The sequence below is a fragment of the Pongo pygmaeus genome, chromosome 18, assembly GCF_028885625.2.
Source record: "Pongo pygmaeus isolate AG05252 chromosome 18, NHGRI_mPonPyg2-v2.0_pri, whole genome shotgun sequence".
Lineage (NCBI taxonomy): Eukaryota > Metazoa > Chordata > Mammalia > Primates > Hominidae > Pongo > Pongo pygmaeus.
Window position 1 is genome coordinate 17,902,621 of NC_072391.2, and position 21,930 is coordinate 17,924,550.

General features: G+C 48.5%; 1 protein-coding gene across 10 annotated transcripts in view; it reads right to left on the minus strand.

The window, feature by feature from the left end:
- Positions 1-21,930, minus strand: part of ABCC1 (ATP binding cassette subfamily C member 1 (ABCC1 blood group)) — a 192,781-nt gene that overhangs the window by 146,496 nt on the left and 24,355 nt on the right. The window contains exon 1 of one of the 10 annotated variants that reach the window (XM_063654343.1): positions 12,718-12,768. The exons of the other annotated variants lie outside the window; for them this stretch is intronic. The gene's annotated coding sequence lies outside the window, so the exon portion shown is untranslated. Of the gene's footprint in view, positions 1-12,717; positions 12,769-21,930 lie in introns of those variants that run through there. 10 annotated transcript variants of the gene reach the window in all.

A 21,930-nucleotide genomic window follows, 5' to 3' on the forward strand; every position in this document is an offset into this window, starting at 1 on the left:
GTCACTGCACTGGCCCAGGCCCTGCCCTTTGGGGAACCTGGCCCACAGAAATCTTTACAGAGAAAGCGCACGTCGGCCGGGCACGGTGGCTCACGCCTATAATCCTAGCACTTTGGGAGGCCAAGGCAGGTGGATCACGAGGTCAGGAGATCAAGACCATCCTGGCTAACATGGTGAAACCCTGTCTCTACTGAAAATACAAAAAAATTCGCCAGGTGTGGTGGCACAGGCCTGAGTCCCAGCTACTTGGGAGGCTGATGCAGGAGAATCGCTTGAACCCGGGAGGCAGAAGTTGCAGTGAGCCGAGATTGCACCACTGCACTCCAGCCTGGGCGATAGAGCGAGACTCTGTCTCAAAAAAAAAAAAAAAAAAAACAGAAAGCGCATGTCCTCCCCAGCTCCCGGCTCCCTCCAACAGAGGCTTCTCCTTGCGGGACACCTCACCAGCTTGGTCAAGTTGTGTCTCCATGCCCTCAGCCCTGACACTCAAGGAGCTGAGGACCCCGTCCAAGTCCAAGTGGCCCCTGACCTTTGTGTGTTCATAAAATTCCTGTTGCATAGCGTCATCTTTTCTGGGCTGAACGATGATGACTAAGGCACTAGGCATTGATCTAAGCCTTCCCATACAAGACCCTGGTGCTGACCTCCTTCCTGTACATGACCCTGGCTTTGACCTGCCTTCCTGGTTCAGCCATGATTATCATGGAAGTCCCCGTGCACCGGGCAGCTCACTAACTTTCCCCTACACCCTTACTGCTCCCATCTGGATGGCACAGGTTCTGGACGGATGCTCCACCAGGGCCTGCAGGGATAAGGCAAGCAGGCCTGCAGGGATAAGGCATGCAGCCCTGCCAGGGACCCAGCCAGCCAACTCCAGGACAGAAGAGAAGGCCACAGAGAGGATGGGGCAGACAACAGGCAGAAAAAGTGATTACGAATCTCAACTGCCACTGACAGAAGTAATGAGGACCTGCTGTGTACCACAAGTTCCACTGAGGCCTGAGCATCCACTCCCAATTCAACCATCTCAATAACTCACAACCAGCTGGGTGCAGTGACTCATGCCTATATATCCCAGCACTTGAGGAGGCCGAGGCAGGAGGATAGTTTTGAGGCCAGGAATTTCAGATCAGCTCAGGCAACACAGTGAGACTGTGTCTCTACAAAAAAATTTAAAAACTTAGCTGGCCGGGTGCAGTGGTTCACGCCTGTAATCCCAGCACTTTGGGGGGCTGAGGTGGGCAGATCATGAGGTCAGGAGTTCAAGACCAGCCTGGCCAACTTAGTGAAGCCCTCTCTCTACTAAATGTACAAAAATTAGCCGGGCATGGTGGCATTCGCCTGTAGTCCCAGCTACTCAGGAGGCTGAGACAGGAGAATCGCTTGAACCCGGGAGGTGGAGGTTGTGGGGAGCCGAGATCACGCCACTGCACTCCAGCCTGGACAACAGAGTGAGACTGCATCTCAAAAAAAAAAAAAAAAAAAAAAAACTTCGCTGGGCATGGTGGTGCACACCTGTAATCCCAACACTTTGGGGGACCAAGGCAGGAAGATCACTTGAGCCCAGGAGTTCAAGACCAGAGGTGGCAATGGAGTGAGACTCCCCACCTTCTACAAATAAAAAAATTTAAAAGTAGCCAGATGTGATGACATTTGCCTTTAGTCCCAGCTACTCAAGAGGCTGACGAAGGAGGATCCCTTGACCCCAGGAGTTCGAGGCTGCAGTGAGCTGTGACTGCACCACCGAACTCCAGCCTAGGTGAAAGGTTGAGAACCTGTCTCAAAAATAAATAAATAACTTGCAACAGCCGGGTTCCTATTGCTCAGTGGACATTTATCAGGGACTACTACCACGTGCCAAGGCCATGCGGAAGTAAAACAAGTCTCCACTCTCACAGTTTCACTGCATGGAAAGAGGCCATAACTACCAACAGCTAAAAAAACAACTCTATTTATGCCCAACGGGAGCAAATGGCTTGAAGAAGAAGAAAGTGGGTGAAGCATAATGGTGGGTGGGCAGGTGCTAGTTCTTTATCAGGCAGACAGAAAGGGCCTCTGGGCCAAGATGACATTTCAGCAAAGGGCGAAAAGCAATGAAGAAACCTGTGCCACCTTCTTCTGTCTACAGAAAGAGTAAGAGGGAAGATTCATTAGTTGCATCAGCCAAGCACTACTCTAAGTGTTTCACATTACATTTCATCCTCACACACAACTCTAGGACTCAGGTACTATAACGTAACCCATTTTACAGATACAGAACCAGGTCTGGTCATATATAACCTGCAAGCAGCATACACAGTCAGGAATTTGATGTTTTGTTTGTTTTTTTTTGAGACGGAGTTTCGCTCTCGTTGCCCAGGCTGGAGTGCAATGGTGTGGTCTCGGCTCACTGCAACCTCCGCCTCCCGAGTTCAAGCAATTCTCCTGCCTCAGCATCACAAATAGGTGGGATTACAGGCGCCCGCTACCACACCTGGCTAATTTTTGCATTTTTAGTAGAGACGGGGTTTCACCATGTTGGCCAGGCTGTTGTCACATTCCTGACCTCATGATGTGCCCTAATCCCAGCTACTAGGGAGGCTGAGGCAGGAGAATTGCTTGAATCCAGGAGGCGGAGGTTGCAGTGAGTCAAAATCACGCCATTGCACCCCAGCCTGGGCAACAGAGCAAGACCTCATATTGCAAAAAAAAAGAAAAGAAAAAAAGCTAATTAATCTGCAGTGGGTAGGCCTGAAACCAGGGAGAGGAAGGCAACTATTATTTTTTGTTTTATTATCTTTCGTACTGTTTGAATTTTCTCCTCTGCATGATTTCTAAAATAATAATAAGAAAGCTAGTTCACGCTTCAAATAAATAAATAGCAGCAGGAATTGAAGGGTAGGACATTTCTAAATGCTGAGTTGGAAACAAAGAGAAAGCATGTATTTATTGGGTGCCAATAATAACAGCCAGAGTGACCACGCCAGGCACAGTGATTAAGTGCTTCCCAAGCACAGTCCCTTTAAGCTTTCCAACAGCCCTACAAAGTCAGGACTATTAAAACTCTCCCTTCCTGGCACGGGCTCTGAGGTCCAGAGAGTTTATGTAAATTGCTCGGGCTCATCAACCTAGAAGAAACAGGGACAGGATTTGAACGCACGGAGAGTCTGACACGAGATCCAACACCTCTAAACCACGTGCTTGAACTCTAAGGCCTTTTGGTTTGTTTGGTTGGCTGGTTTTGTTTTTTGAGACAGGGTCTCACTCTGTTGCCCAGGCTTGAGTACACTGGCACCATCACAGCTCACTGCAGCCTCGATCTCCTGGGCTCCAGCAATCCTCCTGCCTCAGCCTCCCAAGTAGCTGGGACTACCTGGCATGCACCACCATGCCTGGCTAATTTTTGTATCTTTTGTAGATTCAGGGTTTTACCATGTTGCCCAGGCTGGTCTTGAACTCAAACGGTCTGCCCGCCTCGGCCTCCCAGAGTGCGGGGATTAGAGGTGTGAGCTACCACGCCCGGCCAGAATTCTAAGGCGTTTGCAAGGTACATGGCAGACAGATGGAGCCTGAGGTCGCTTGCAGGCAAGATCTCCAGGGCCGGAGATCAAGTGAATGGCCTCAGGCCTCACAGATTCCAAATTCTTCTCTCCAGAGCGGAGAAGCAAGATTTTGACTCAGACATGGAAACATTCTACAGCTCCTCCCACCCACCCCCCCGCGAATGTGAGCAGTGCAAGGTAGTGGTTAACAATACAAGGTTCAGGGGCTAGGTTCCCATCTCCGCCACTTACAGATGTGTGCCCTCAAGCAGGGCTTCTTCAACCTCAGAACCGCCGATATTTGAGCCCAAATAATTCTTGGTTGCGGGGGGCCATCCTGTGCATTGTAAGATACTGAGTGGCGTCGCTGGCCTCTGCCACTAGATGATAGTAGCACTCCCCACCTCCTCAAGTTGTGACAATCAAAACTGTCTCTAGACATTGCCAAATATCTCCAGAGAGCCAAAAATCATCCCCGCTGCCCTAAAGCAAGTCAGTTCACCTAACCAGGCCTTGATTTCTTCATCTGTGAAATGGGACTAATTCTAGAACCCACCTATTACAGAGTTATCAGGAGGGTTCGATCAGGTGACCCAAGTGCCAGGTTGCAGGAGCTGGTGTTCCCGGCAGCCAAGAGATGGATTAACACGCACAAGTGGAGGGTTCCTGTCATGCATTCATTCATTCAATCTATCATTCGATGACTGTTTATTGAGCACCTACTATGTGCCTAGACCTGGGCTAGTCACAGGCATGGGGGGAAATCAGAAACGATATCTCTGTCCTCTTAAGACTCATAGTCCATCAAAGATGAAAGCTCACAGATAAGAACATAATGACAAAGAGCAGTACCTGCTGTGAAGGAAAGAGCAGGGGTGTCAGGACAGGAAGCACCAGAGTGGCGGTCTGGGCAGATGACATCCCAGCAGACTGGAAGGGTCAGGAAGAGCTCGCTGTGCAAATATCTTGGGAAGCACATACCAGGCAGAAAGATGGCACAGGCAAAGGCCACAGTGGGGTGGGTTGCAGGGAGGATATGGCTGCAGCAATGAGCCAGGACCCAAGACGGGGCGGGAGAAGTCACCAAAGGCCACCACATAGCCAATCTTGGAGCCATGGTACAGAGCACGGATTTTTTGTTCTAATTCTCACAGGAGGCCCTGGGAGGGCATTAAGCAGGAGCATGGCATCGCCTAATTCGCATATTAAGACAGTGGTCCCTGGCCAGGCACAGTGGCTCACGCCTGTAATCCCAGCACTTTGGGAGGCCGAGGCGGGTGGATCACCTGAGGTTAGGAGTTTGAGAGCAGCCTGGCCAACATGGTAAAACCCCGTCTCTACTAAAAATACAAAAATTAGCCGGGTATGGTGCCATGTGCCTATAATCCCAGCTACCCAGGAGGCTGACGCAGGAGAATCGCTGGAACCCAGGAGGCGGAGGCTGCAGTGAGCCGAGATTGTGCCACTGCACTCCAGCCTGGGTAACAGAGCAAGACTCCATCTCAAAAGAAAAAAAGACAGCCGTCCCCTTTTTGGCAGCAAGGATGGGTTTTGTGGAAGATGATTTTTCACAGACAGGGTAGGGGATGATTCGAGTGCATTACATTTATTGTGCACTTTATTTCTATGATTACATTGTAATATATAATGAAATAGTTATACAACTCACCATCATGTAGAATCAGTGGGAGCCCTCAGTTCGTTTTCCTGCAACTAGATGGTCCCATCTCAGGGGTGATGGGAGACAGTGACAGATCATCAGGCATTGGACTCTCAAAAGAAGCACACAGCCTCAATCCCTCGCACACACAGTTCACAGGAGGGTTCGCGCTCCTATGAGAATCTAATGCCACAGGCGATCTGACAGGAGGCAGAGCTCAGGCGGTGATGCAAAAGATGGGGAGCGGCTGTAAATACAGAGGAAGTCTCGCACGCTCACCTGCCGCTCACCTCCTGCTGTGTGGCCTGTGGCCCGGTTCCTAACAGGGCATGCATGAACTGGTGCCAGTCCGTGCTCTGGGTATCGGGGACCCCTGTATTAAGAGACCCTAGGAGAAGATCCTAGGGGAGATGTGCAAGGAGGCTGCAGCCATTATCAAGGCAGCATAAGGGGTGACAGAGAAGCGTGGTTCAAGGCGACTGCTGAGTCGGCGTGTATGGCGTTAGCACATTTACTTCTCCCGGTAACCCTAGGAGAAAGGTGAGGACCAGCAAGGGGAAGGAACAGCCCATAAGTGGGGATGCAAGGATGTCTGACTTAGATTCCATCCCGAGACATGCACAGTGAGTACCAGATGCTGCTTCGTGGCACCGCAGAGTCTACATTCACTGATCTACCTAATGAATGGTGATGGCCCTGCAGCTCCGCCCGCAGTGGGGGTCCTGCTTGGCGACACAGAGCTCTGCCCTGAAGCCCCCAGAAGAGCCGAGAGGTGCCGTCCTTGCGGAACTTCACTCAACCCTGAGCTCACTGGGGCTACTCTTCTTTTGCAGAACAAGCCCTGTACTTTTCATGTATATTGCAAGACTGAAAGGGGTCTGGAATGGTGCTCTGTTTTGCCAATGGAAAATTAAGAAAAGGGAAAGGAGAAATAAGATTCACACCACCACATACCCATAGCCCCCCACACCCCCCCGCCCCACACACACACAAAGCTTCCCTGTGATTTAGAGGCACAGGTGGCCCTAGACCCTGAGACACCCAAATTCCATTCTCTTGAGCTGGATGCTAAATGCCAGGAGGCACTAGCACTGCTGAACTAGAGACGACGCAGTGATCTCCTAATCTCAGCCACACAGAGGCCGTGAAGAGATATCTGCACTCCCATGTTCTCTGGAGCGTCATTCACAACAACCAAGATGGGGACAACTAAATGTCTATCCGTGGTCAAGTGGACAAAGAAAACGTGATCTATACATGCCATGGAATATCGCTCAGCCTTAAAAAGGAAAGAAATCCTGGCCGGGCGCAGTGGCTCACACCTGTAATCCCACCTACTTGGGAGGCTGAGGTGGGAGGATCGCTTGAGCCCAGGAGTGGGAAGCTGCAGTGAGATGTGATTATGCTAATGCACTCCAGCCTGGGTGAGAGAGTGAGACCAAGTCCCAAAGAAAAAGAAATAAAAATAAAACCAGAGCCCTTTCTAAGCACAGACTGCATACCAGGCACTGTGTTCAGGTTTCATGTCCATCGCTCCATTTTATCACCCTAGCAATCTATGAGGAAGGTACTGTAATGATTCCCACTTTACAGAGAGGAACGCAGAGACAAACAGGTGAGAAGATGGCCCGCGAGTCACAGGGGCAGGACCTCGAGGGTCCTGGATTCAAACCCCAGCAACTCTTCTGCACAACCAACCAAGGAATAGACAGGGCTTAGAGGGGCGAAAGGCAAGGCGACAGGCTGCTCCTAAATGCCACACTCAGAAACAACGCTGCAAAGGGGTAGCTCAGAAGCCAAGGGAAGCTGAGAAAAGGAGTGCAAGAGGCCCGTGGTTAGGTCAGGGCACCCGCTGGGCCTCTGAACATTAATCCTATTTAGAGAGACAGCATGTGGCGTTCATTTCCCCACTACAGTCCTGAAAAGATCTGGAGAAAGGCTAAAGTCTCCCGGCCCCAACACAGCAGGAGGCAAGCACGGCTGGCAGGGACATGGGGTGAGAGGAAGGTGGCCACAGCCAGCATCGCGTGGGCGGTGACACGCCCTGGCATGCTGCTGGCTGGGCTGCACCCCACCCTGCCCCCTAACTCAGCAGAGCTAAGAATAAAGCCCAGTAACATCCCAGGGGCAATTTCCAGACTTATCCTCAACACCCAGGAAGGCAGGGGCACGGCCATCCTTGCTCTATCCAGGCAGGTACCACAAATCCTCACGTCCAAGACACAGAACTGAACACAGTTACATGCAAAACTAATTCTTTTTTTTTTTTCTTTTTGAGACAGAGTCTTGCTCTGTCTCCTCGGCTGGAGTGTAATGGCGTGATTATAGCTCATTACAGCTTTGAACTCCCAGGCTTAAGTGATCCTCCCGCCTCAGCCTCTCAAGTAGCTGGGACTAGAGGTGCACACCAAGCCTGGTTAATTTTTGTATTTCTTTCCAGAGATGGGGTCTTGCTATGTTGCCCAGTCTAGCCTCGAACTCCTGGGGCTCAAATGATCCTCCCACCTAGGGCTCCCAAAGTGCTGGATGAGCCACTGTGCCCAGTCCTAAGAATCTTCTCTTAAGAGGGCTTCAGTGCTGTTAAGCACTGAAAAGAAAGCAGAGGCCAGGCTGCCCATCAGTGCCCAAATGTCAGCAGCAAGCATCCTGTTCCCACCTGCTTTCACCCCAACTCTCCCAAGCACCACGAGACCTCTCGTGGAAGGCCCGTCCTATGAAGCTGACACTCACCCTCGTTTTCTCCATCCAACCCTGGCTATCTTTGCAAGGTTGCTCCCCAGCCACTTCCTCTCATCAGACTCTCATGCTTCACCAAATAAATCCCTTAGTCATGTTCCAGGGTCTTGTGAGGGGTCAGGCATGTGCTGGGCATAGGGATATGTCTGGGGACATTGCAGTAACAGGACAGACAGCATTCATCCATTTACAGAGCACGGTTCCTAGGGCTGAGGGCCCAGCAGTGAACAATGGGGACCAAGGGCCGGCCCTCCTGGAACTGAGAGCCTAAAGAGAAGAGACAGATGGTTTAGAAGGGAGAGGATATGAAGACATGTGTGATGAAAAGGACTCAGAGAAGAGGGCAGGCTTTGCTGAGGATGGGTATTTAAATACAGGATTGAGCCGGGCACAGTGGCTCACGCCTATAATCCCAGCACTTTGGGAGGCCAAGACAAGTGGATCACTTGAGGCCAGGAGTTCAAGACCAGCCTGGCCAACATAGCGAAACCCTGTCTCTACCAAAAATACAAAAAATTAGCCAGGCGTGGTAGTGCATGCCTGTAATCCCAGCTACTCAGGAGGCTGAGGCACGAGAATCGCTTGAACCTGGGTGGTGGAGGTTGCAGTGAGCCACGATCACACCACTGCACTCCAGCCTGGGTGACAGAGCGAGACTCCATCTCAATTAAAAATAAATAAACAAATACAGGATGGAAGGAAACAAGGGAGTAAACCAAATGGCCATCTGGAGGAAGGGCACACCAAGCAGAGAAAACAGCCAGTGCAAAGGTCCTGAGGTCAGACCAGGCCTGGCATTTCTGAGAAACCACAGAGAGGCCAACAGGTCTGAAGAATAACAAGCAGTGAAGACAGCGAGGAAGGCAGAAGGCAGGGAGGAGACAGTCAGTGCGGGACGCACAGGCCACCACAGGGATTTTGACTTTCACACAGGGTGACCTGAGGAGCATGGAGTTGATGTGCCGTCATCTATGTTTTAACACCACGGTTCTCAAGTGGGGACAAGTTTGTCCCTCAGGGGACATGTGACAACGTTTGGAAACATCCCGTGTTGTCACAACTTGGGAAGAGGGTAGTGCTATTGGCACTTTGTGGACAGAGGCCAGGGATACCGCTTAACGGCCACAATGCACAGGACAGCCCCCACGACGGGAAATATCTGGCCCCAAATGTCAACAGTGCCAAAGCTAAGCAGCCCTGTTTCAACAGAATCCCTCCCTGCCCAAGCTTCTAGTCCACCTCCCCAACACACCCCTCGTCAGGCAGATGGGGCTTCAGCTCCTCACCCTGTAATACTAGGCCAGCACCTAACCTCAGTTTCCACATCTGTAAAATGGGAATACTAACATTATGCAAATAAGCACTTTGTTAAACATGAGCCAGAGCACACAGTAGGTGCTCAATAAATACCACTACTATTAAAACTTCCAGATCCAGATCCACTTCTTGCTATATCCCTCCACATTCTCTCTCTTTCTGACACAGGGTCTCGTTTTGTTGCCCAGACCGGACTGCAGTGCCATGATCTCAGCTCACTGCAACCTCCACCTTCTGGGCTCAAGTGATCCTCCCACCTCAGCCTCCGGAGTAGCTGGGACTACAGACACACACTATCACACCCAGCTAATTTTTGCATTTTTAGGAGAGATGGGGTTTCACCATGTTGTTCAGGCTGGTCTCAAACTCCCGAGCTCAAGTGATCCACCTGCCTCAGCCTTAGGATTACAGGTGTGAGCCACTGCACCCGGCCTCCTTCCACATTCTCTAGCCTAACCAAATGATTGATTGTGTCATTCAACAAAGATGTATTGAGCCCCTACTATGTGCCTGGAACTAAGCTGAACAGGTGCAGTACACAGAACAGCCCATAAAGATGCCTACATCCCCGTCCCCAGAACCTATGAGTCTCTTACCTTTCATGGCAAAAAGGACTCTGCAGGTACCATTAAGGACTTTGGAATGGGGAGAATGTCCCAGATCAGAGGTCCCCACGCTTTTTGGCACCAGGGATGGATTTCATGGAAGACAGTTTTGCCAGGGATGGAGGGGGGTGGCTTTCAGGATGAAACTGTTCCACCTCAGATCATCAGGCATTAGATTCTCATAAGGAGCTCACAGCCTAGGTGCCTCGCATGCACAGTTCATGTCAGAGTTCACGCTCCTATGAGAATCCAGTGCAGCCACTGATCTGATAGGAGGTGGAATTCAGGTGGTAACGCTGGCTTGCCCGCCACTCAGCTCCTCTTGCATGACTCAATTCCTAACAGGCCACGGACCGCTCGCTACTGGTCCATGGCCCAGGAGTTGGGGACCCCTGTCCTAGATGATCCAGGTGGGCCCAATGTAATCACAGGGAATTATAAGGGACAAGAGGACGGTGGGAATATCTGAGTCAGAAAAGGAGATATGAGGCAGAGCGTGGTGGCTCATGCCTATAATCCCACCACTTTGGGAGGCTGAGGCGGGTAGATCACCCGGGGTCAGGAGTTCAAGACCAGCCTGTCCAACATGGTGAAACCCCATCTCTATTAAAAATACAAAAATTAGCCGGGCGTGGTGACATGCACCTGTAATCCCAGCTACTCAGGAAGCTGAGGCAGGAGAATTACTTGAACCTGGGAGGCAGAGACTGCAGTGAGCTGAGATTCCGTCTCAAAAATAAAAAAAAAAGTAAAGGACATTTGGGACATTTGACAACACAAGCAGGGGTGGAGGGACATGAAACCACGAATTGAGGAATACAGGTGGCCTCTTGATGCTGGACAGGGCCAGGCCATGGATTCTCCCTGCGAGCTTCCGCAAAGAACACCAGCCGTGCATTTTGGACTTCTGACTCCCGAGAACTAGAGTGATGTGTGTTGTTCTCAGTCACCAAGTTGATGGCAATACCAGCAATAAGAAACCAATAGAGACTGGGCACAGTGGCTCACACCTGTAATCCCAGCACTTTGGGAGCCCAAAGCAGGAGGATCACCTGAGGTCAGGAGTTCGAGACCAGCCTGACCAACACGAAGAAATCCCGTCTCTACTAAATATATAAAAATTAGCTGGGCATGATGGTGCACACCTGTAGTCCCAGCTACTCAGGAGGCTGGGGCAGGAGAATCATTTGAACCCAGGAGGCGGAAGTTGCAGTGAGCCGAGATGATGCCATTGCACTCCAGCCTGGGCAACAAAAGCAAAACTCAGTCTCAAAAGAAAAAAAAAAAAAAGAAAAACCAATACAGCAGGCAATAAAAATAGAGCTGGTGGGGAAATAAGGGTATCAAGGCATGAACACATGTCACCTTGCAGAGTGATGCTTGTTCACGCCTCAATACCCTTGCCATGCCCCTGCCTTGACATCAGACTGAGCCCAACAGTACCTCCAGTGAAGACCCGGGTTCTGTCCTCCCAGGGCATTTCTAATGCCTTTCTGAAATACCCGCTACATCCACGGTGGACCTGCTTAGGAAAATGCTTTAGAATGGCAGAAGCTGGGGATGATGGAATATAGGAATTTATTTTTTACATTTCACCTTAATAGGAAATATATGACTCTGTTTTTGCTTTTAAGACAGTCTCACTCTGTCACCCAGGCTGGAGTGCAGTGGCGTGATCATGGCCCACTGCGGCCTCTACCTACCAGGCTCGAGCAATCCTCCCACCTCAGCCTTCTGGGCAGCTGGGACCACAGGTGTATGCCACCACGCCCGGTCAATTTTTGTGGTTTTTGTAGAGAAGAGGTTTCTCCATGTTGCCCAGGCTGGTCTCAAACTCCTGAGCTCAGGCGCTCCCACCTTCGCCTGCCAAAGTGCTGGGATTACAGGTGTGACCCACAGTGCACCTGGCCATGACTCAATTTTTAAAAAATATATATATGTGTATGTATGCATGTGTGTGCATTTGTTTATATAATACATATATAGGCTGGGTGTGGTGGCTCAAGCCTGTAATCCCAGCACTTTGGGAGGCCAAGGTGGGCAGATCACGAGGTCAGGGGTTCGAGACAAGCCCGGCCAATGTGGTGAAACCCCATCTCTACTAAAGATACCAAAAATTAGCTGAGCGTGGTGGCGCACGCACCTGTAGTCTCAGCTACTCAAGAGGCTGAGGCAGGAGAATCGCTTGAACCTGGGAAGTGGAGGATGCAGTGAGCCGAGATCACGCCACTGCACTCCAGCCTGTTGACAGGGCGAGACTCCAGACTCCATCTCAAAAAAAAAAAAGTATATATCAAGGTAAACAACAAAAAGTTAATCTGCCCAAATGCAATTGCCTCTTTTAGTTTCTCATTTATCCCTCTGGAATTTCTTACAAATACAGCAAATATAACTACGTAATTCTTACTTGTCTGCTTTTTTACCCAGAAGTAACATACCAAATATACCAAGTGGATCTTCACGTTTTCACTTAAAAACTGGACCTTGGAGGCTGCCGCACATCTGTGCACAAAGGGCTTCCTCATCTTATGTCCTTCTGCAAGCATCCCACCCCACTATTCACCCAGCCCCTGCTGATTGCCACTTGGGAGGCTGCCCATCTTTTGCTATTCTAAACAATGACACAATGAGTTCCCTTAGAAACTGCTTATTAAGCTAAAGAAAACATGAAGAGCCTGACCCACACACCAATCTGGCTTTGCTTAATGGCTCATAAGCCTAGAGGCGGCAGAAAACAAAGGAAAAGGCCCAGGTTACTTTTGATGACCTCAAGACACACAGTGAGAAACAGAACAATAGCAATAAATGCAGACCCAGGCATCTCTAAGGGAATTTAGTCTTTAAAATATCACTGAAGGCCAGGCGCGGTGGCTTGTACCTGTAATCCAGTACTTTGGGAGGCTGAGGCAGGCGGATCACTTGAGGTCAGAAGTTAGAGAGGAGCCTGGCCAACATGATGAAACCCCGTCTCCTATAAAAATACCAAAATTAGCCAGGCATGGTAGTGGACACCTGTAGTCCCAGCTACTCCGGAAGCTGAGGCAGGAGGATTGCTTGAACCTGGGAAGTCAAGGCTGCAGTGAGCCATGATCATGCCACTGCTCTCCAGCCTGGGAGACAGAGCAAGACTCTGTCTCAAAACCAAAACAAAAAAAAAAAAGTGTGGTGTACCATTAGAAGACATGTGATTTGTTCAGTTCATTCCACACCTAATAATCTTATCTGCATGACCTGGGTGAAAACCCCAGCCTCCAAATAGGTTTCCTGACTCCCCTCCCAACTGCAGACAGGGAATATCTTCAAAACGCAGCCCCAGTCCCGTCACACTGTGCTGAAAACTATTGCAGGTTCTCAGAGCTCTCAGGATGGATCACGATCCCCACAACTGCAGCTTGTGGGTTCAGCCCCAACTCACTGTTCCAGGGACCCCTTCATGACTCGGCCTTTGCAGAGTGGGTTCCCTCTACCTGGAGTCTTTCTCCCCATCACTGCCCTGACACGCAATGCAGGGGCATCCTTCAGCTCTCAGCTGAAACATTCCTTCTTGAGGGAGGCCCACCTATCTCCCCACCCCTTTCTCGAACACACCAGATCCCCCATTTAACAACTTCATGGCACCCTGTACTGTGCCTGCTAAGTACTTATCAGATTTTTTCATTAAATATTTCTCAGATACTATTTAATGCTGTATGTTACCTTATTTATACACGACATTTGATATGAACATGCTATATAGTATCTAATACACCATGTACAGTTATCACTAGGATGAACCATAGGAATTGCCATTTGTATAGGTCATGAGTTGGTGAACCACAGCCTGTGGGCCAAATTCAGCCTGCTGCCTGCTTTTGTACAGCACACAGGCTAAGAATGGATTTCTTTTTTTTTTTTTTTTTTGACAGCATCTCACTCTGTTGCCCAGGCTGGAGTGTGGTGGTATGATCATAGCTGACTGCAGTCTCAACCTCCTGGACTTAAGAGCTCCTCCCATCTCAGCCTCATGAGTAGCTGGGATACAGGCATGAGCCACCACACCTGGCTAATTTTTTTTTTTATTTTTATTTTTGTAGAGACAGTGATATGGCTTGGCTGTGTCCCCACCCAAATCTCATTTTGAACTGTAGTTCCCATAATCCTTACATGTTGTGGGAGAAACCCAGTGGGAGGTAATTGAATCATGGGGGTGGTTACCTCCATGCTGTTCTTGAGACAGTGAATTCTCACGAGATCTGATTTTGCTCAACACTTCTCAGCAAAAGAAGCACTTTTGCTCAGCACTTCTCCTTCCTGCCACTATGTGAAGAAGGATGTGTTTGCTTCCCTTCCACCATGATTGTAAGCTTCCTGAGGCCTCCTCAGCCCTGCAGAACTGTGGGCCAATTAAACCTGTTTCCTTTATAAACTACCCAGTCTTGGGCAGTTCTTTATAGCAGCATGAGAACAAACTAATACAGTAAATTGGTACTGGGAGAGGGGTGCTGCTGTAAAGATATCCAAAAATGTGGAAGCAACTTTGGAACTGAGTATCAGGCAGATGTTGGAACAGTTTGGAGGGCTCAGAACAGTACAGGAAGATGTAAGAAACTTTGGAACTTCCTAGGGACTTATTGAATGGCTTTGACCAAAATGTTGATAGTGATATGGACAATGAAGTCCAGGCTGAGTTGGTCTCAGATGGAGATGAGGAACTTCTTGGGAAATGGAGCAAAGGTGACTCTTGCTATGCTTAAGCAAAAAGAGTGGCAGCATTTTGCCTTTGCCCTAAAGATCTGTGGAACTTAGAACTTGAGAGAGATGAGTTAGATGATTGGCAGAAGAAATTTCTAAGCAACAAAGTGTTTAAGAGGAAGCAGAGCATAAAAGTTTGAAAAATTGGAAGGCTGATGAGTTGACAGAAAAGAAAAACCCATTTTCTGGGGAAAAATTCAAACCTGCTGCAGAAATTTGCATCAGTAACAAGGAACCAAATGTTAATCACCAAGACAATGGGGAAAATGTCTCCAGGTCAAGTCAGAGACCTTCACAGTAGCCCCTCCCATCACAGGCCTAGAGGTCTAGGAGGAAAAAATGATTTCATAGGCCAGGCCCAGGGCCCCCCTGCTGTGTGCTGCCTAGGGACTTAGTGCACTTTGTCCCAGTTGCTTCAACCATGGCTAAAAGGCGCCAAAATACAGCTCGGGCCATGCCTTCAGAGGGTGCAAGCCCCAAAAGCCTTAGGAGATTCCATGCAGTATTGAGCCTGTGGACAAAAGTCAAGAATCAAGGTTTGGGAACCTCCACCTAGATTTCAGAGGATGTATGGAAATGCCTGGGTGTCCAGGCAGAAGTTTGCTGCAGCAGTGGAGCCCTCATGGAGAACCTCTGCTAGGGCAATGCAGAAGGGAAATGTGGGGCCAGAGACCCCACAGAGTCCCTACTGGGACACTACCTAGTGGAGCTGTGAGAAGAAGGCCACCATCCTCCAGACTCCAGAATGGTAGATCCATGGACAGCTTGCACCATGCACCCAGAAAAGCCACAGACTCACAACACAAATCAGTGAAAGCACCTGGATGGGGGCTGTACCCTGCAAAGCCACAGGGGAAGAGCTGCCCAAGGCCGTAGGAGCCCACCTCTTGCATAAGCATGACCTGGATGTGAGACATGGAGTCAAAGTAGATCATTTCAGAGCTTTAAGATTTGACTGCCCTACTGGATTTCAGACTTGCATGGGGCCTGTAGTCCCTTCATTTTGGCCAAATTTTCCCATTTGGAATGTGTGTATTTACCCAATGCTTGTACTCCTATTGTATCTAGGAAGTAACTAACTTGCTTTCAATTTTACAGGCTAATAGGCAGAAGGGACTTGCTTTGTCTCAGATGAGACTTTGGAATTGGACTTTTGGGTTAATGCTGGAATGAGCTAAGACTCTGGGGGACAGTTGGAAAGGCATGATTGTGTTTTGAAATGTGAAGACATGAGATTTGGGAGGGGCAGAATGATATGATTTGGCTGTGGAATTATATGGTTCCGTTGTATCCCCACCCAAATCTCATCTTGAATTGTAGTTCTCAGAATCCCCACGTGTTGTGGGAGGAACCTGGTGAGAGATAATTCAACCATGGGGGCGGTTACCTCCATGCTGTTCTGATGATAGTGAGTTCTCACGAGATCTGATGGTTTGATAAAGGGCTTTTCCCCTTTTGCTCAGCACTTCTCCTTCCTGCCACCATGTGAAGAAGGACATGTTTGCTTCCCTTTCTGCTGTGAGTGTAAGTTTCCTGAGGTCTCCCCAGCCCTGTGGAATTGTGAGTCAATTAAACCTCCTTCCTTTATAAACTACCTAGTGTTCTGCAGTTCTTTATAGCAGTGTGAGAACAGACTAATACAAACAGAGTCTCACTTTGTTGCTGAGGCTGGTCTCAAACTCCTGGGCTCAAGCAATCTTCCCACCTTGGCCTCTCAAAGTGCTGAGATTACAGACAGAAGCCACCATGCCTGGCCAATTTTTAAATACATATTATAAGAAAGACTATTTGCCCCTGGGCCTGTGAGACCTAAAATATGGACTACCTAACCCTTCACAGAAAAAGCATGCCAACTCCTGCTCCAAGTCAAACATTGTTGAAGGTTGGCATCTTCCTATGTCTCCATCAGATGTTTATTTTATATGTTATTTTTTCGATGTCTCACTCTCCCCAGACTGTTTCTTTAGCACAGTGAACGTACTGGTGCTGTCCCTCAAAATGTCACTCCCCACTCACTGTGCAGAATTCCTGGGGTGTGGCAAGCACTCAGGAAGTACCTAGGGCATCTGTGAATGGACATCAGAACGAGTCTCAGCAAAATGTCAATTCAGTGTACTAGCATTTGTGATCACGAGGCCAGGCACACACCACACCAGGTCTTAAATAAAAACAAATAAGTAGGGTGATAAAAATATCTCATGTTGACTATAGTCACTTTGAATATTGAATATAGTCACTCTGGAAGGCCAAGATGGGAGGAAGGCCAAGAAGTTCAAGATCAGCCTCGGCAACACAGTGAGACCCCCATCTCTAAAAAATAAAATCTAAGAAGGGCCAAGGTGCTAAGATTTGCCTACCTGGAGACAGGAGGCATGCACAATTCTGAATGTACTAAACTGAGTTGCACACTTTATAGGTGCATCATATGGTATGTGAATTATATCTCAACAAAGATGTTTATTTAAAAAAAGAGAGAGAGAGAATAAGCCCCAGGATCATTTTGGCTATATGCAATTTTCACCTTACACATGCTGCCTTGAACACCTAACACCCTCCTCAAAACAATTAATAAATACACTTAGACCTCACTTTATCATCTCAGGAAGTGCGTACCTCATCTAGACTACTTTGCCTTTGTGAAAAAAGAAAAAAAAATTTTTTTTTTTTTTTTTGAGACAGAGTCTTGTCTTGCTCTGTCTCCAGGCTGGAGTGCAGTGGTGCAATCTCAGCTCACTGCAACCTCCACCTCCCAGGTTCAAGTGATTCTCCTGCCTCAGCCTCCCAAGTAGCTGGGACTACAGGCACGCACCACCACGCCTGACTAATTTTTCTATTTTTAGTTGAGATGCGGTTTCACTATGTTCACCAGGATGGTCTCCATGTCTTGACCTCATGATCCGCCTGCCTCGGCCTCCCAAAGTGCTGGGACTATGGGTGTGAGCCATCACGCCTGGCCAAAAAAAAAATTTAATACATGTCTTTTCCTGTTGCTATTAATATGTTGCATGTTGCCTTAATAAACCCAGGGTTTCTCACCCTCAACACTACTGACGTTTTAGGCTGGATAAGTCTGTCCCACGTATCATAGGATGTTTATAGCATTCCTGATCCCAACCCAATAGACACTAACTGCACCCCCATCCCAAACTGTGACAACAAAAATGTCTCTAGACATCACTGAATGTCCTCTGAGAGACAGATCACTCCTCACTGAGATCCACTGCCTTTATATTTTTTTCTATGTGGTTCCACTCCTTTCACCAATATTTAGTGACTCTGACGACCCAACCACCGGCCCACCCATTCATTTAAAAAAATTACTGAGCTTTGCTTGTATCAGGACTTGAACCAGAAACAACCACATTTATATCTTGCCCTCAAATAGCTTAGAATCTTGAATATAAGGTAGGATGTGTCCATAAATGGCCATTACAAAAGATTTTAAAAGCACAGAGTACCGCCAAAGAGATACACATAAAAGGCAAGAAATATCCAGAAAAGAGTTTCACAAAGCAAAAAGGAAAACTCAGTTTCCTCATTCATAGAGCAAGGATAATACCTGTTTTTTGTTTGTTTGTTTGCTTGTTTGAGATGAGGTTTCACTCTGTTGCCCAGGCTGGAAAGCAGTGGTGTGCAATCATAGCTCACTGCAGCCTCAATCTCCTGAGCTCAGGAGATCCTCCCACCTCACCCTCCAAACTAGGTAGAACCACAAGTGCATGCCACTAAACCTAGCTAAATTTTTTTTAAGAAATGTGGTCTGGCCATGTTCCCAGGCTGGTCTCAAGCTCCTGGCCTCAAGCAATCCTCCCTGCTTGGCCTCCCAAAGTGCTGGGATTACAGGCATGAGCACCATGTGCAACCAATACCTGCTTTTCATCAGAGACATTGTGAAGACGAGACTTATATATTATTTCATTTTAACCCCATTTGAAGTGGGTAGTGTTTTTTCCATTTTGCTGAGGAAGAGACTAAGGCACAGAGAAGTAAAGCAACTTGCCCAAGGTTGTACAACCTATAAAAAAAAGAAAACTTCCACACAGGTAGGCTAGCTCACTGCTGCATGTACTGACTCCTTAACATGGATAAAATCATTCATGTGACAACAGATGGGTGCCCAGTGACCACTCTATTCCTGGAAGTTGTTATTTCCACTTGAGAGGTCAAAGCAGGCTTCTCGGAGTGAGTAAAATATAAGAAGGGTTGGCGGGGCACAGTGGCTCACACCTGTAATCCCAGCACTTTGGAAGGCCAAGATGGGAGGATCACTTGAGACCAGGAGTTCAGGACCAGCCTAGGCAACACAGACCTCCATCTCAAAGGGCCAAGATGCTAAGATTTGCCAATACAGAGACAGGAGGGAACTTCACTCCAAGAGGGACACACACAGAAGACAGTCACAAGCTTAGGGGGTATAAGCTGGCCACAGTGGCTCATGCCTATAATCCCAGTATTTTGGTAGACCGAGGCAGGAGGATCACTTGGGTCCAGGAGTTCCAGAAAAGACTGGGCAACACAGTGAGACAACATTATCTATTAAAAATAAAAAATAATAATAAACGGGACAAAGAGCCAGAAGAGGACCAGATGACCAATACAGCTGGGAAGACAGGCCAGAGCCAGAATGAGTTAAGTGAAGGAAAATGAAACTTCACTTAGGATTCAAACCAGGAAAATGCTGCATCACCCAGACGTTGCAAAAGCTCCCAGAAGTTGTGAAACTCGGAAGGAAATTTTCTGGCTTACCCTTTTCTTGAATATAGCTAAGAACAGGAAACTGGAAAAACTACTGTCATCTTCAAACACTCCCCCGGAGACACCCCAGTCTCCAACACTCCCTCTCCCACCACCCCAGAGCCTTCCATCTCAAGGAGTGTCCTGCCTCACCCATCTCCCTGCTCTATGCCAAACTGAAATCCTCACTCCCCATTCTGGCCAGCCAGCATCACGACACAGATGGCCCAGGGGCAGGCAGGGTTGAAGGGAGTGACCATGACTTGGTGGTCAAGGGCACGGGCTCTGCGGCAGCAGATCTGGGCTCGAGTCCTGGTCCTACTACTTCCAGGCTGTGTGGCCTGGGGGAAGCTACCCAATCTCTCTGGCTTTCAGTTCCCGTGTGTCAAATTAAAAGAATAACACCCATCTCTCATAGCTATTGCACACAATGTTGGGAAGACAGAATACGCGTTAGGGGTTGAGTTTGCTGCAGTTACTTCTACCATAGTATTATCATTACTACGACTATTGTCATCATCACTGTTGGGAGTAAACAGCTCATAAAGCCATGTGCCAAAATGCTGAAGCCCCCTTAGTAGACTGACTAATCCTCCAGCCTCCAAGATTAGCCAAAGTCATCTGGCACAGCCTGTTGGAAAAGACTCCTCTCTGGCCCACCCCAGGGTGTTTATGGGGCAAGATGGAGCATGGGGTACCGGCCAGGCCCTGGAGCCAGACGGCCTGGGTTTCAGTCTAGTCCTGTCATTTACTAGCTGGGTGACTTCACCTCTCTCTGCCTCCTTTCCCCACCCATAAGGTAGAAACAATCACAGTTCCTGCTTCACAGGGAACTTGTCATGATTAAATCATTATTAGCACTTAAAAGGCATTAACAACAGTCCTTGGCACTTAGGAAGTGCCAAAGAAGCCTTAATGATCCGCCTTTTCTCTGTTGAGTTTTTTCTTTTTCTTTTTTTTTTTTTTTTTTTTGAGACAGAGTTTTGCTCTTGTTGCCCAGGCTGGAGTGCAGTAGTGCAATCTCGGCTCACTGCAACCTCCGCCTCCCGGGTTCAAGCAATTCTCCTGCCTCAGCCTCCCGAGTAGCTGGGATCACAGGCATGCGCCACCACCATGCCCGATTGATTTTATATTTTAGTAGAGACAGGATTTCACTATGTTGGCCAGGCTGGTGTCAAACTCCTGCTCTCAGGTGATCCGCCCACCTCGGCCTCCTGAAGCGCTGGGATAACAGGCGTAAGCCACCACACCTGGCCTCTGTTGAGTTCTAACTGTCTCTTTCTCTCCTACCTGTCATTTTCCCCAAAGTGAGACCATGTCCATTGAGTTCTCCTGGTGCATATAGGACACGCTTATTAAATATGCATTCAACAAATAAAAGGTGGCCAGGTGTGGTGGTTCACGCCTGTAATCCCAGCACCTTGGGAGGCTGAGGCGGGTGGATCACCTGAGGTTGGGAGTTCCAGACCAGCTTGACCAACATGGAGAAACTCTGTTTGTAATAAAAATACAAGATTAGCCAGGCGTGGTGGCACATGCCTGTAATCCCAGCTACTCAGGACGCTGAGGAAGGAGAATCGCTTGAACCCAGGAGGCAGAGGTTGCTATGAGCTGAGATCCCACCATTGCACTCCAGCCTGGGCAACAACATCAAAACTGTCTCAAAAAAAAAAAAAAAAAAAAAAAAACCAAAAACACCACAAAACACAAATAAAAGGTGATTAAATCTATCTGAAGAGCAACCCAGAAAGCAGGCAGAGGAAAGCCTAACCACGCATACCCCACTTTCACCCAACAATCCTACTTTACAGACAGGAGTCCAAAGGAAGTAACTCCAGCAAGAAAAGGAACGTGTACAAGCTGGGCCATTTCACAACAGCAAAAAACCAGGAGAACTCCCTAGCACCTAAGAGCCAAGCAAACTGGGGCAGGTGATCCGATTAAAAAATGACCCTGCTGTCACAAAACGAACTGTGCAACCTCCTGCACCCCAGGAGAGGCCACCCCTAAAGGCGGTAGGTAGCACTGGCCATGGGGCTTACATTCTTGGACGAGGATTTTTAAACCATGTGTAAAAGCAGAACAAGAAATACAGCAGGCAACATCTCTAACTGCCTAAGAGCTGTGCTTAAGGGTGAGGGGGAGGCTGGGCATGGTGGCTTACACCTGTCATCCCAGTACTTTGGGAAGCCAAGGCGAGGGGGATCACTTGAGGTCAGGCGTTCAAGACCAACCTGGTCAACATGGTGAAACCCTGTCTCTATTAAAAATACAAAAATTAGCTGGGCATGGTGGCAAACAACTTGTAATCCCAGTGACTTGGAGGCTGAGGTGGGAGGATCACTTGAACCCAGGAGACGGAGGATACAGTGAGCCGAGATCATGCCACCGCAGTCCAGCCTGGACGACAGAGTGAGACTCTGTATCAAAAAAAAAAAGAAAAAAAGAAAGAAACTAGAAGCTATTATTATACCGCATTGATTCTAAGACTCTGTTTCTTCCTATTTTGCTATCTTTGATATTTGTCTGTGTCTCTCGATTAGCCCATCCTACAAACACTGCTGGCTACGTTTTTATATCCTAACATCTCTGAAATTGGGATGCATGTCACAAATGCTGGCCTCTA